This window comes from Petromyzon marinus, chromosome 77, assembly GCF_048934315.1.
Source record: "Petromyzon marinus isolate PM22_M1 ecotype Great Lakes invasive population chromosome 77, UKy_Petmar_22M1.pri1.0, whole genome shotgun sequence".
NCBI classification, from domain to species: Eukaryota; Metazoa; Chordata; class Hyperoartia; order Petromyzontiformes; family Petromyzontidae; genus Petromyzon; species Petromyzon marinus.
Window position 1 is genome coordinate 920,001 of NC_133743.1, and position 15,306 is coordinate 935,306.

The 15,306-nt window shown below is 48.6% G+C and overlaps 1 protein-coding gene across 6 annotated transcripts in view; it reads right to left on the bottom strand.

Moving 5' to 3' along the window:
• Positions 1-12,419, bottom strand: part of LOC116958395 (uncharacterized) — a 72,322-nt gene extending 59,903 nt beyond the window's left edge. For 2 of the 6 annotated variants that reach the window (XM_076056633.1, XM_076056632.1), the window contains exon 1: positions 11,999-12,419. The gene's annotated coding sequence lies outside the window, so the exon portion shown is untranslated. Of the gene's footprint in view, positions 1-2,522; positions 2,648-9,826; positions 9,916-11,998 lie in introns of those variants that run through there. The other 4 variants (XM_076056631.1, XM_076056630.1, XM_076056629.1 and 1 more) reach the window with 3 other exon arrangements.
• Between the last annotated feature and the right edge of the window lie 2,887 nt (positions 12,420-15,306).

Consider the following 15,306-nt stretch of genomic DNA (forward strand, 5'->3'; position numbering starts at 1 on the left):
TCCCGGCACACTGAGGAGTGAGATGCCCCTGTAGTTGTTACAGTCTGTGCGGTCCCCCTTCTTAAAAAGGGGGACCACCAGGGCATCCTTCCAATCCTGCGGAACCCGTCCAGTGGTCCAGACTGTTGTTATGATGTCATGTAGGGCAGTCTGTGCACAAACGCCACCCTCCCTCAGCATTTCGCTTGGGAGATCATCTCTGCCCGCTGCCTTTCCTGGTCTCAGACTCCGGATCGCCTTCAATACTTCCTCAGCAGATGGCACCTCAGCCAGCCACTCACAGGGGGTGACTTCTTCCAATATTTGAGGCACCGCAGCCTCAGCAGGGTCATCCTCACTTTGTGCCACGATGTTTTCCTGGCTGAGGGATTTTCCCTCCCCCAGGACCTCACAGAAATGCTCAGCAAATCTGCGAACCTGTTCCTGGGGGTCGGAGATTGGATCACCGTTTTTTCCCCTAATGATGGTAATAGGTGTGGCGCTGCAGGTTACTTTTTTGATGGAGTTAAATAGAGATTTGTGATCACGGGCCACTGAGGCAGACTCCATCTCCTCAGCAACCCGCGACCACCACCCATCCTTGCAGCGCCTCACGGCTCTCCGAACCTCCGAGCGAAGGCTGTGGTAAGCCTCCTCATTCTCTGACGTGGGATTCTGTAGCCGATGACAGTGGGCCTGTCGCTTTTTCTCAACCATCCTGAACACCTCCTCTGTCAGCCAGGGTCTCTGGGGAGGTCTGGACCGCGTACCCAAAGCAGCCATTGCAGCTGCATGAGTCACAGTCCTAAACCTCGCCCATTTACCCTCGACATCAGGAGGAGTCGGGGACGATGCCAATCCCAGCCGCAAGCGATGATGAAATTCTCGCTTGCAACTTTCATCAGATATCTGAGACCAGGCCACTTTATGTTGGAATGGGGTCCTGGGTGTACACCCACCACCGGAGTGGAAGAATGGCAGGCGTATCTTACAGATGACTAGTCGATGGTCAGAGGGCAGATCAGCTCCACGGTAGGTCCTGGTGTCAAGGACATGGGCTCGCATTCGCTGGTCCGTCACTATGTAGTCCAGCAGATGTTCTTGCTTGGACCCGGCATGCATCCATGATGTTGTGTGGATGCGCCGATGCCGGAACAGCGTGTTGGTAATTACAAGCCCATGGGCTGCACAAAAATCTAGCAGCCTCCTACCGTTGTTATTGAGCTGATCTGGCCCATGCCCTCCAATCACTCCAGACCAGGTGCCAGTATCATGACCAACTCGGGCATTGAAGTCACCCAACATGATGACTCAATCCCGAGGGGCCACTTTAGCCAGCACCTGTGACAGGAGGTCATAGAAGGCATCTGACTCATCGGCTTTGCCTGCATCCCTCCACGGATGTTCATCTTCGGTGGGGGCATAAGTAACCACGACCACCATTCCTCGCCTCCGGTTGATGGGAAGGCGAGCCCAAAGTAGCCTGGGGCTTACAGCTTCCCCCACCTCACCGCCACGCTCCCACGCCCCCTTCATTCTTTTGTTCAAAAGAAGACCCACACCCTGTTGTTTGGCAGTCTGCTGCCCCGAGTAGAGGACTGTCCACCCCTCATGGTGGCAGGAGCAAGAGCCGGTCCACCGGACCTCCTGAATGCCGCATAGATCTAGGCGGTACCGGTCCAGCTCCCGACAGAGGAGTGGCAGCCTCTCCTCTGCAGTGAGCGTTCGAACATTCCACGTGGCCACCCGTAGTGGCTTTTCGTTGTTTCTGGAGTAGCCCCGAGGGTTGATATTCAATCTCCTGGCTCCGCCAATTGGGGTTTGGCCAGGAGACGTCATAGACGCCTGGCCCCCCGGGGCCTCCGGCACAAGCTTATTAGTTACAGACTGACACACACACACAGACACACACAGACACACACAGACACAGAGACTGACACACACACACATACACACACACAGACACACACACACACAGACACATAGACTGACACACACACACAGAGACTGACACTGACCCCACGATCGCTGAGTGATGGGGTCGGGTCAAGGGGTCACCGCCTGCCCAGGTGACCCCAGCCCCTCCCCCCATCCCCCCCACCCCCTCCCAGTTCCTCCCCTCGTCCCCCCCAACCCCCTCCTGTATGGTGTGAGTCTGTGAGTGAGTCTGTGTGTGAGTGTGTGAGTGTGTGAGTCTGTGAGTGAGTCTGTGTGTGAGTGTGTGAGTGTGTGAGTCTGTGAGTGAGTCTGTGTGTGAGTGTGTGAGTGTGTGAGTCTGTGAGTCTGTGAGTGTGTGAGTGTGTGAGTCTGTGAGTGTGTGAGTCTGAGTGAGTCTGTGAGTGTGTGAGTCTGAGTGAGTCTGTGAGTGAGTGAGTCTGTGAGTGAGTCTGTGAGTGGGTGAGTCTGTGAGTGAGTCTATGAGTCTGTGAGTAAGTCTATGTGAGTCTGTGTGTGTGTGAGTGAGTCTATGTGAGTCTGTGAGTGAGTCTATGTGAGTCTGTGTGTGTGTGAGTGAGTCTACGGGCGTGGTGCTGGCCACCCACCCCCTCGTGTACCGTTCCGGCCTTCATAGGTGCTCGCTAACAGCACTTGCCCCTACAGTCTGTTACAGGCTATATGGGGGATCTTTGTCTATCTTTGTGAGTCTGTGTGTGAGTCTGTGAGTGAGTCTGAGTGAGTCTGTGAGTGAGTCTGTGTGTGAGTCTGTGAGTGAGTCTGAGTGAGTCTGTGAGTGAGTCTGTGAGTGAGTCTGTGAGTGTGTAAGTGAGTGTGTGAGTCTGTGAGTCTGTGAGTGTGTGAGTGTGTGAGTCTGTGAGTGTGTGAGTCTGAGTGAGTCTGTGAGTGAGTGAGTCTGTGAGTGAGTCTGTGAGTGGGTGAGTCTGTGAGTGTGTGAGTGAGTCTATGAGTCTGTGAGTGAGTCTATGTGAGTCTGTGTGTGTGAGTGAGTCTATGTGAGTCTGTGAGTCTGTGAGTGAGTCTGAGTGAGTCTGTGAGTGAGTCTGTGTGTGAGTCTGTGAGTGAGTCTGAGTGAGTCTGTGAGTGAGTCTGTGAGTGAGTCTGTGAGTGTGTAAGTGAGTGTGTGAGTCTGTGAGTCTGTGCGTGTGTGAGTGTGTGAGTCTGTGAGTGTGTGAGTCTGAGTGAGTCTGTGAGTGAGTGAGTCTGTGAGTGAGTCTGTGAGTGGGTGAGTCTGTGAGTGTGTGAGTGAGTCTATGAGTCTGTGAGTGAGTCTATGTGAGTCTGTGTGTGTGTGAGTGAGTCTATGTGAGTCTGTGTGTGAGTCTGTGAGTGAGTCTGAGTGAGTCTGTGAGTGAGTCTGTGTGTGAGTCTGTGAGTGAGTCTGTGAGTGAGTCTGTGAGTGTGTGAGTGAGTGTGTGAGTCTGTGAGTCTGTGAGTGTGTGAGTGTGTGAGTCTGTGAGTGTGTGAGTCTGAGTGAGTCTGTGAGTGAGTGAGTCTGTGAGTGAGTCTGTGAGTGGGTGAGTCTGTGAGTGTGTGAGTGAGTCTATGAGTCTGTGAGTGAGTCTATGTGAGTCTGTGTGTGTGTGCGTGAGTCTATGTGAGTCTGTGTGTGAGTCTGTGAGTGAGTCTGAGTGAGTCTGTGAGTGAGTCTGTGTGTGAGTCTGTGAGTGAGTCTGAGTGAGTCTGTGAGTGAGTCTGTGAGTGAGTCTGTGAGTGTGTGAGTGAGTCTGAGTGAGACTGTGAGTGAGTCTGTGAGTCTGAGTGAGTCTGTGAGTGAGTCTGTGTGAGTCTGTGAGTGAGTCTGTGTGAGTCTGAGTGAGTCTGTGAGAGAGTATGAGTGAGTCTGTGAGTGAGTCTGAGTGAGTCTATGAGTCTGTGAGTGAGTCTGAGTGAGTCTGTGAGTGAGTGTGTGAGTCTGAGTGAGTCTGTGAGTGAGTCTGTGAGTGAGTCTGTGAGTGAGTCTGAGTGAGTCTGTGAGTGAGTCTGTGAGTGAGTCTGAGTGAGTCTGTGAGTGAGTGTGTGAGTCTGAGTGAGTCTGTGAGTGAGTCTGTGAGTGAGTCTGTGAGTGAGTCTGTGAGTCTGTGAGTGAGTCTGAGTGAGTCTGTGAGTGAGTCTGAGTGAGTCTGTGAGTGAGTCTGTGAGTGAGTCTGAGTGAGTCTGTGAGTGAGTCTTAGTGAGTCTATGAGTCTGTGAGTGAGTCTGAGTGAGTCTGTGAGTGAGTGTGTGAGTATGAGTGAGTCTGTGAGAGTCTGTGTGTGAGTCTGTGTGTGAGTCTGTGTGTGAGTCTGTGTGTGAGTTTGAGTGTGTGCGTGTGTCTGTGAGTGAGTCTAAGTGAGTGTGTGTCTGTGAGTGAGTCTGAGTGAGTCTGTGAGTGAGTCTGAGTGAGTCTGAGTGAGTGTGTGAGTCTGTGAGTGAGTCTGAGTGAGTCTGTGAGTGAGTCTGAGTGAGTCTATGAGTCTGAGTGAGTCTGTGAGTCTGAGTGCGTCTGAGTGAGTCTATGAGTCTGTGAGTGAGTCTGAGTGAGTCTGTGAGTGAGTCTTAGTGAGTCTATGAGTCTGTGAGTGAGTCTGAGTGAGTCTGTGAGTGAGTGTGTGAGTCTGAGTGAGTCTGTGAGTGAGTCTGTGTGAGTCTGTGTGTGAGTCTGTGTGTGAGTCTGTGTGTGAGTTTCAGTGTGTGCGTGTGTCTGTGAGTGAGTCTAAGTGAGTGTGTGTCTGTGAGTGAGTCTGAGTGAGTCTGTGAGTGAGTCTGAGTGAGTCTGAGTGAGTGTGTGAGTCTGTGAGTGAGTCTGAGTGAGTCTGTGAGTGAGTCTGAGTGAGTCTATGAGTCTGTGAGTGAGTCTGTGAGTCTGAGTGAGTCTATGAGTCTGTGAGTGAGTCTGAGTGAGTCTGTGAGTGAGTCTTAGTGAGTCTATGAGTCTGTGAGTGAGTCTGAGTGAGTCTGTGAGTGAGTGTGTGAGTCTGAGTGAGTCTGTGAGTGAGTCTGTGTGAGTCTGTGTGTGAGTCTGTGTGTGAGTTTGAGTGTGTGCGTGTGTCTGTGAGTGAGTCTAAGTGAGTGTGTGTCTGTGAGTGAGTCTGAGTGAGTCTGTGAGTGAGTCTGAGTGAGTCTGAGTGAGTGTGTGAGTCTGTGAGTGAGTCTGAGTGAGTCTGTGAGTGAGTCTGAGTGAGTCTATGAGTCTGAGTGAGTCTGTGAGTCTGAGTGAGTCTATGAGTCTGTGAGTGAGTCTGAGTGAGTCTGTGAGTGAGTCTTAGTGAGTCTATGAGTCTGTGAGTGAGTCTGAGTGAGTCTGTGAGTGAGTGTGTGAGTCTGAGTGAGTCTGTGAGTGAGTCTGTGTGAGTCTGTGTGTGAGTCTGTGTGTGAGTTTGAGTGTGTGCGTGTGTCTGTGAGTGAGTCTAAGTGAGTGTGTGTCTGTGAGTGAGTCTGAGTGAGTCTGTGAGTGAGTCTGAGTGAGTCTGAGTGAGTGTGTGAGTCTGTGAGTGAGTCTGAGTGAGTCTGTGAGTGAGTCTGAGTGAGTCTATGAGTCTGTGAGTGAGTCTGTGAGTCTGAGTGAGTCTGAGTGAGTCTATGAGTCTGTGAGTGAGTCTGAGTGAGTCTGTGAGTGAGTCTTAGTGAGTCTATGAGTCTGTGAGTGAGTGAGTGAGTCTGTGAGTGAGTGTGTGAGTCTGAGTGAGTCTGTGAGTGAGTTTGTGTGAGTCTGTGTGTGAGTCTGAGTGAGTCTGTGAGTGAGTCTGAGTGAGTCTGAGTGAGTCTATGAGTCTGTGAGCGAGTTTGAGTGAGTCTGTGAGTGTGTGTGAGTGAGTCTGTGAGTGAGTCTGTGAGTCTGTGAGTCTGAGTGAGTCTGAGGGAGTCTGAGTGAGTCTGTGAATGAGTCTGTGAGTGAGTGTGTGAGTGAGTCTCTGTGAGTCTGTGTGTGAGTCTGTGAGTCTGTGTGTGAGTCTGTGAGTGTGTGAGTGTGTCTGTGAGTGAGTCTAAGTGAGTGTGTGAGTCTGTGAGTGAGTCTGAGTGAGTCTGTGAGTGTGTCTGTGAGTCTGTGAGTGTGTCAGTGAGTCTGAGTGAGTCTGTGAGTGAGTCTGAGTGAGTCTGAGTGAGTGTGTGAGTCTGTGAGTGAGTATGAGTGAGTCTGTGAGTGAGTCTGAGTGAGTCTATGAGTCTGTGAGTGAGTCTGTGAGTCTGAGTGAGTCTGTGAGTGAGTCTGAGTGAGTCTGTGAGTGTGTGTGAGTGAGTCTGTGAGTGAGTCTGTGAGTCTGTGAGTGAGTCTGTGAGTGAGTCTGAGTGAGTCTGTGAGTGTGTCTGAGGGAGTCTGTGAGTGAGTCTGAGGGAGTCTGAGTGAGTCTGAGTGAGTCTGTGAGTGAGTCTATGAGTCTGTGAGTGAGTCTGTGAGTCTGTGAGTGAGTCTGAGAGCGTCTGAGTGAGTCTATGAGTCTGTGAGTGAGTCTGAGTGAGTCTGTGAGTGTGGTTGAGTGAGTCTGTGAGTTAGTCTGTGAGTCTGTGAGTGAGTCTGTGAGTCTGAGTGAGTTTGTGAGTCTGAGTGAGTCTGTGAGTCTGTGTGAGTCTGAGTGAGTCTGTGAGTGTGTGAGTGAGTCTGTGAGTGAGTCTGTGAGTGAGTGAGTGAGTCTGTGAGTGAGCCTGTGAGTCTGAGTGTGTGAGTGTGTGAGTCTGTGAGTGAGTCTGAGTGAGTCTGTGAGTGAGTGTGTGAGTCTGTGAGTGAGTCTGAATGAGTGTGTGAGTCTGGGAGTGAGTCTGAGTGAGTCTGTGAGTGAGTCTGAGTGAGTCTGTGAGTGAGTCTGTGAGTCTGAGTGAGTGTGTGAGTGAGTCTGTGAGTGAGTCTGTGAGTGAGTCTGTGAGTCTGTGAGTGAGTCTGTGAGTGTGTGAGTGAGTCTGTGAGTGAGTCTGTGAGTCTGTGAATGAGTTTGTGAGTGAGTCTGTGAGTCTGTGAGTGAGTCTGAGTGAGTCTGTGAGTGAGTCTGTGATTCTGTGAGTTTGTGAGTGAGTCTGTGAGTCTGTGAGTGAGTCTGAGTGAGTCAGTGAGTCTGTGAGTGAGTATGTGAGTCTGTGAATGAGTCTGTGAGTGAGTCTGTGAGTGAGTCTGAGTGAGTCTGTGAGTGAGTCTTGAGTCTGAGTGAGTGTGTGAGTCTGTGAGTGAGTCTGAGTGAGTCTGTGAGTCTGTGAGTGAGTCTGTGAGTGAGTCTGTGAGGGAGTCTGTGAGTCTTTGAGTCTGAGTGTGTGTGAGTCTGTGAGTGAGTCTGAGTGAGTCTGTGAGTCTGTGAGTGAGTCTGTGAGTGAGTCTGTGAGGGAGTCTGTGAGTCTTTGAGTCTGAGTGTGTGTGAGTGTGTGAGTGAGTCTGAGTGAGTCTGTGAGTGAGGCTGTGAGTGAGTCTGTGAGTCTGTGAGTGAGTCTGTGAGTCTGTGAGTGAGTCTGTGAGTGAGTGAGTCTGTGAGTGAGTCTGTGAGTCTGTGAATGAGTCTGTGAGTGAGTCTGTGAGTGAGTCTGAGTGAGTCTGTGAGTGAGTCTGAGTGAGTCTATGAGTCTGTGTGTGAGTCTGGGTGAGTCTGTGAGTAAGTCTGAGGGAGTCTGTGAGTGAGTGAGTCTGAGGGAGTCTCTGTGAGTCTGAGTGAGTCTGTGAGTGAGTCTGTGAGTCTGTGAGTGAGTGAGTGAGTCTGTGAGTGAGTCTGTGTGAGTCTGTGAGTGAGTCTGTGAGTGAGTCTGTGAGTCTGTGAGTGAGTCTGTGTGAGTCTGTGAGTGAGTCTGAGTGAGTCTGTGTGAGTCTGAGTGAGTCTGTGAGTGAGTCTGTGAGTCTGAGTGAGTGTATGAGTGAGTCTGTGAGTGAGTCTGTGAGTGAGTCTGAGTGAGTCTGTGAGTGAGTCTGAGTGAGTATGTGAGTCTGTGAGTGAGTCTATGAGTCTGTGAGTGAGTCTGTGAGTCTGAGTGAGTGTGTGAATGAGTCTGTGAATGAGTCTGTGTGAGTCTGTGAGTGAGTCTGTGTGAGTCTGTGAGTGAGTGAGTCTGTGAATGAGTCTGAGTGAGTCTGTGAGTGAGTCTGTGAGTCTGTGAGTGAGTCTGTGAGTCTGTGAGTAAGTCTGAGTGAGTCTGAGTGAGTCTGTGAGTGAGTCTGAGTGAGTCTGAGTGAGTCTGTGAGTGTGTGTGAGTCTGTGAGTGAGTCTGTGAGTCTGTGAGTGAGTCTGAGTGAGTCCGTGAGTGAGTGAGTGAGTCTGTGAGTGAGTCTGTGAATCTGTGAGTGAGTCTGAGTGAGTCTGTGAGTTAGTCTGAGTGAGTCTGTGAGTGTGTGTGAGTTTGTGAGTGTGTGTGAGTTTCTGAGTGAGTCTGAGTGAGTCTGTGAGTCTGTGAGTGAGTCTGTGTGTGAGTCTGTGAGTGAGTCTGTGAGTAAGTCTGAGTGAGTCTGTGAGTAAGTCTGAGTGAGTCTGAGTGAGTCTGTGAGTTTGTGAGTGTGTGTGAGTTTATGAGTGTGTGTGAGTCTGTGCGTGTGTGTGAGTCTGTGAGTCTGTGAGTGTGAGTAAGTGAGTGAGTCTGAGTGAGTCTGTGAGTGTGTGCGTGAGTCTGAGTGAGTCTGTGAGTCTGTGAGTGTGTGTGAGTTTGTGAGTGTGTGTGAGTCTGTGAGTGTGTGTGAGTCTGTGAGTGTGAGTCTGTGAGTGAGTCTGAGTGAGTCTGTGAGTAAGTCTGAGTGAGTCTGAGTGAGTCTGTGAGTGTGTGTGAGTTTGTGTGAGTCTGTGAGTGTGTGTGAGTCTGTTAGTGAGTCTGTCAGTGAGTCTGAGTGAGTCTGTGAGTAAGTCTGAGTGAGTCTGAGTGAGTCTGTGAGTCTGTGAGTGTGTGTGAGTTTGTGAGTGTGTGTGAGTCTGTGAGTGTGTGTGAGTCTGTGAGTCTGAGTGAGTCTGATTAAGTCTGTGAGTCTGAGTGAGCCTGAGTGAGTGAGTGATTGTGTGAGTTAGTCTGTGATTCTGTGAGTGAGTCTGAGTGAGTCTGTGAGTGTGAGTCTGAGTGAGTCTGTGAGTGTGAGTTTGTGAGTGTGAGTCTGTGAGTGTCTTTGAGTCTGAGTGAGTCTTTGAGTGTGTGTGAATCTGAGTGAGTCTGTGAGTCTGAGTGAATCTGTGAGTGTGTGTGATTCTGTGTGTGAGTATGTGAGTGAGTCTGAGTGAGTCTGAGTGATTCTGTGACTGAGTGTGTGAGTGAGTCTGTGAGTCTGTGAGTGAGTCTGAGTGAGTCTGTGAGTAAGTCTGAGTGAGTTTGTGAGTGTGAGTCTGAGTGAGTCTGAGTGAATCTGTGAGTGTGTGTGAGTTTGTGAGTGTGTGAGAGTCTGCGAGTGTCTTTGAGTCTGAGTGAGTCTTTGAGTGTGTGTGAGTCTGAGTGAGTCTGTGAGTCTGAGTGAATCTGTGAGTGTGTCTGAGTGAGTCTGTGAGTGTGTGAGTCTGTGATTCTGTGTGTGAGTATGTGAGTGAGTCTGAGTGATTCTATGAGTGTGTCTGAGTGAGTCTGTGAGTGTGTGAGTCTGTGAGTGAGTCTGAGTGAATCTGTGAGTGTGTGTGAGTCTGTGAGTGAGTCTGTGAGTGAGTCTGAGTGAGTCTGTGAGTGAGTCTGTGAGTCTGTGAGTGAGTCTGAGTGAGTCTGTGAGTGAGTCTGAGTGAGTCTGTGAGTGAGTCTGAGTGAGTCTGAGAGTCTGTGAGTGAGTCTAGGTGAGTCTGAGAGTCTGTGAGTGAGTCTGAGTGAGCCTGAGAGTGAGTCTGAGTGAGTCTGAGAGTCTGTGAGTGTGTGTGAGTCTGAGTGAGTGTGAGTCTGAGTGAGTGTGAGTCTGAGTGAATCTGTGTGTGTGATTCTGCGTGTGAGTTTGTGAGTGAGTCTGAGTGAGTTTGTGAGTGAGTCCCTGGTAGAGAGTAGACAGTACCTGGTAGAGAGTAGAGAGTACCTGGTAGAGAGTACTTGGTAGAGAGTACCTGGTAGAGAGTACCTGGTAGAGCGTACCTGGTAGAGAGTACAGAGTATATGGTAGAGAGTACCTGGTAGAGAGTAGAGAGTACCTGGTAGATAGTACCTGGTAGAGAGTACCTGGTAGAGATTAGAGAGTCCCTGGTAAAGAGTACCTGGTAGAGAGTACCTGGTAGAGAGTACCTGGTAGAGAGTAGAGAGTACCTGGTAGAGAGTAGAGAGTACCTGGTAGAGAGTACCTGGTAGAGAGTACCTGGTAGAGAGTAGAGAGTACCTGGTAGAGAGTACCTGGTAGAGAGTAGAGAGTACCTGGTAGAGAGTACCTGGTAGAGAGTAGAGAGTACCTGGTAGAGAGTACCTGGTAGAGAGTAGAGAGTACCTGGTAGATAGTACCTGGTAGAGATTACCTGGTAGAGAGTAGAGAGTACCTGGTAGAGAGTACCTGGTAGAGAGTACCTGGTAGAGAGTACCTGGTAGAGAGTACCTGGTAGAGAGTAGAGAGTACCTGGTAGAGAGTACCTGGTAGAGAGTAGAGAGTACCTGGTAGAGAGTACCTGGTAGAGAGTAGAGAGTACCTGGTAGATAGACCTGGTAGAGAGTACCTTGTAGAGAGTAGAGAGTCTCTGCTAGAGAGTAGAGAGTTGCTGGTAGAGAGTACCTGGTAGAGAGTACCTGGTAGAGAGTAGAGAGTACCTGGTAGAGAGTACCTGGTAGAGAGTAGAGAGTCCATGGCAGAGAGTAGAGAGTACCTGGTAGAGAGTACCTGGTAGAGAGTAAAGAGTCTCTGCTAGAGAGTAGAGAATACCTGGTAGAGAGTACCTGGTAGAGAGTACCTGGTAGAGAGTACCTGGTAGAGAGTACCTGGTAGAGAGTAGAGAGTACCTGGTAGAGAGTACCTGGTAGAGAGTAGAGAGTTGCTGGTAGAGAGCAGAGAGTACCTGGTAGAGAGTACCTGGTAGAGAGTAGAGAGTACCTGGTAGAGAGTAGAGAGTACAGAGTACCTGGTAGAGAGTACCTGGTAGAGAGTACCTGGTAGAGAGTAGAGAGTACCTGGTAGAGAGTAGATAGTACCTGGTAGAGAGTACCTGGTAGAGTACCTGGTAGAGAGTAGAGAGTACCTGGTAGAGAGTAGAGAGTACCTGGTAGAGAGTAGAGAGTACCTGGTAGAGAGTACCTGGTAGAGAGTAAAGAGTCTCTGCTAGAGAGTAGAGAATACCTGGTAGAGAGTACCTGGTAGAGAGTACCTGGTAGAGAGTACCTGGTAGAGAGTACCTGGTAGAGAGTAGAGAGTACCTGGTAGAGAGTACCTGGTAGAGAGTAGAGAGTACCTGGTAGAGAGTCCCGGGTAGAGAGTACCTGGTAGAGAGTAGAGAGTACCTGGTAGAGAGTACCTGGTAGCGAGTAGAGTCTCTGGTAGAGAGTAGAGAATACCTGGTAGAGAGTACCTGGTAGAGAGTAGAGAGTACCTGGTAGAGAGTACCTGGTAGAGAGTACCTGGTAGCGAGTACCTGGTAGAGAGTAGAGAGTACCTGGTAGAGAGTACCTGGTAGAGAGTAGAGAGTACCTGGTAGAGAGTACCTGGTAGAGAGTACCTGGTAGAGAGTAGAGAGTACCTGGTAGAGAGTACCTGGTAGAGAGTAGACAGTACCTGGTAGAGAGTACCTGGTAGAGAGTAGAGAGTACCTGGTAGAGAGTACCTGGTAGAGAGTAGAGAGTACCTGGTAGAGAGTACCTGGTAGAGAGTACCTGGTAGAGAGTAGAGAGTACCTGGTAGAGAGTACCTGGTAGAGAGTACCTGGTAGAGAGTAGAGAGTACCTGGTAGAGAGTACCTGGTAGAGAGTAGACAGGACCTGGTAGAGAGTACCTGGTAGAGAGTAGAGAGTACCTGGTAGAGAGTACCTGGTAGAGAGTACCTGGTAGAGAGTAGAGAGTACCTGGTAGAGAGTACCTGGTAGAGAGTAGAGAGTACCTGGTAGAGAGTACCTGGTAGAGAGTACCTGGTAGAGAGTAGAGAGTACCTGGTAGAGAGTACCTGGGAGAGAGTAGAGAGTACCTGGTAGAGAGTACCTGGTAGAGAGTCCCAGGTAGAGAGTACCTGGTAGAGAGTACCTGGTAGAGAGTAGAGAGTACCTGGTAGAGAGTACCTGGTAGAGAGTAGAGTACTCGGAACAGCAACTCAGCAAACCACCACCGCTGTCTCTCACTCTGTCTCTCTCTCTGTCCGTGTGTCTCTCTCCGTCTGTGTCTCTCTGTGTCTCTCTCTGTCTGTGTCTCTCTCTGTCTGTGTCCGTGTGTCTCTGTCTGTGTCTCACTCTCTCACTCTGTCTCACTCTGTGTCTCTCTCACTCTGTCTCTCACTCTGTCTCTCCCTGTGTCTCTATGTGTGTCTCTCCCTGTGTCTCTCCCTGTGTCTCTCTGTGTCTCTCCCTGTCTCTCTCCCTGTGTGTGTGTCTCTCTCCGCCTCTCACTCTTGTCTGTCTCTCTCTGTCTCTCGCCCGCTCACGTGATCACGTGATCTAGGGGGAGTATAGTGGGTGGGGGTCACGTCACGTGATCGCGTCAACCCAGCACGCCCACCCCCCCCATCACGTGAACAGGGGAGGGGTGGTGGGGGAGAATCACGTGATCACGTGACGTAGGGGGGGTCAATGGAGTGGCGGTCAATGGGGGTCACGTCACGTGATCGTCTCGACAGTCGTCACCAACACCGTCACGTGGTTGCGCAATGAGGGAGGGGGGTGGGGGTGGATCAAAGGTCGACAGGACCACGTGGGGTAGGCGGACAGCTTCTGAGAATTCAGACGAAAAAATCTCGCCCGCGTGATTAGTGGGGGTCACGTGATTAGTGGGGTCGCGTGATTAGTGGGGTCGCGTGATTAGTGGGGTCGCGTGATTAGTGGGGTCGCGTGATTAGTGGGGTCGTGATTAGTGGGGTCGTGATTAGTGGGGTCGTGTGATTAGTGGGGTCGTGATTAGTGGGGTCGTGATTAGTGGGGTCGCGTGATTAGTGGGGTCGAGTGATTAGTGGGGTCGCGTGATTAGTGGGGTCGCGTGATTAGTGGGGTCGTGATTAGTGGGGTCGTGTGATTAGTGGGGTCACGTGATTAGTGGGGTCGCGTGATTAGTGGGGTCACGTGATTGGTGGGGTCGTGATTAGTGGGGTCGTGATTAGTGGGGTCGTGATTAGTGGGGTCGTGTGATTAGTGGGGTCACGTGATTAGTGGGGTCGCGTGATTAGTGGGGTCGTGTGATTAGTGGGGTCGTGATTAGTGGGGTCGTGATTAGTGGGGTCGCGTGATTAGTGGGGTCGCGTGATTAGTGGGGTCGTGTGATTAGTGGGGTCGCGTGATTGGTGGGGTCGTGTGATTAGTGGGGTCACGTGATTAGTGGGGTCGTGATTAGTGGGGTCGTGATTAGTGGGGTCGTGTGATTAGTGGGGTCGTGATTGGTGGGGTCGTGATTAGTGGGGTCGCGTGATTAGTGGGGTCGTGATTAGTGGGGTCGTGATTAGTGGGGTCGTGATTAGTGGGGTCGCGCCATGCGAAATAAGTTCAATATACTTAAACTATTATACACTACACTATACACTACACTATACACTACACACTATACACTCCACACTACACTATACGCTACACTATACACTACACTATACACTACACACTTACACTACACACTACACTATACACTACACTATACACTATACTATACACTACACACTACACTACACTATACACTACACTATACACTACACTATACGCTACTACACACTACACTATACACTACTATACATTACACTACACTATACACTACACTACACACTATACACTACACTATACACTACACTATACACTACTATAAACTACTATACATTACACTACACTATACACTACACTACACACTATACACGACACTATACACTACTATACACTACACTATACACTACACTATACACTACACTATACACTACACTATACACTATTATACAGTATACACTACATTAAACAATACACTACACAATACACTACACTATACACTACACTATACACTACACTATACACTACACTATACACTACACTATACACTACACTATACACTACACACTACACTATACACTATTATACAGTATGCACTACACTATACACTACACTACACTATACACTACACTATACACTACACTACACACTATACACTACACTATACACTACACTATACACTACACTATACACTACTATACATTACACACTACACTATACACTACACTACACACTATACACTACACTATACACTACTATACACTACACTATACACTACACTATGCACTATACTATACACTACACTATACACTGCTATACATTACACTATAGACTACACTATTATACACTATACACTACACTATACATTACACTACACACTAAACTATACACTACATTATACACTACACTACACACTATACACTACAATATACACTACACTATACACTACACTATACACAACACTATACACTATACTATACACTACACTATACACTACTATACATTAGACACTACACTGTACACTACTGTACACTACACTATAGACTACACTATACACTACACTATTATACACTAGACACTACACTATACACTACACTATACACTACACACTACAATATACACTACACTATTATACACTATACACTACACTATACACTACACTACACACTATACACTACACTATACACTACACTATACACTACACTATTATACACCATACACTACACTATACACTACACTATACACTACACACTACGCTACTAAACACTACACTATACACTACACTATTATACACTATACACTACACTATACGCTACACTATACACTACACCATACACTACACTATTATACACTATACACTACACTATACTATACACTACACTATACACTACTATACACTACACTATACACTACACTATGCACTACAAACTACACTATTCACTACACTATACACTACACTATACACTACTATACACTACTATACACTACACTATACACTACACTACACACTATACACTACACTATACACTACACTACACTACTATACACTACACTATACACTACACACTACACTATACACTACTATACACTACACTATACACTACACTACACACGACAATACTATACACTACACTATACACTACACTATACACTACACACTACACTATACACTATTATACAGTATGCACTACACTATACACTACACTACACAATACACTACACTATACACTACACTATACACTACACTACACACTATACACTACACTATACACTACACTATACACTACACTATACACTACTATACATTACACACTACACTATACACTACACTACACACTATACACTACACTATACACTACTATACACTACACTATACACTACACTATGCACTATACTATACAC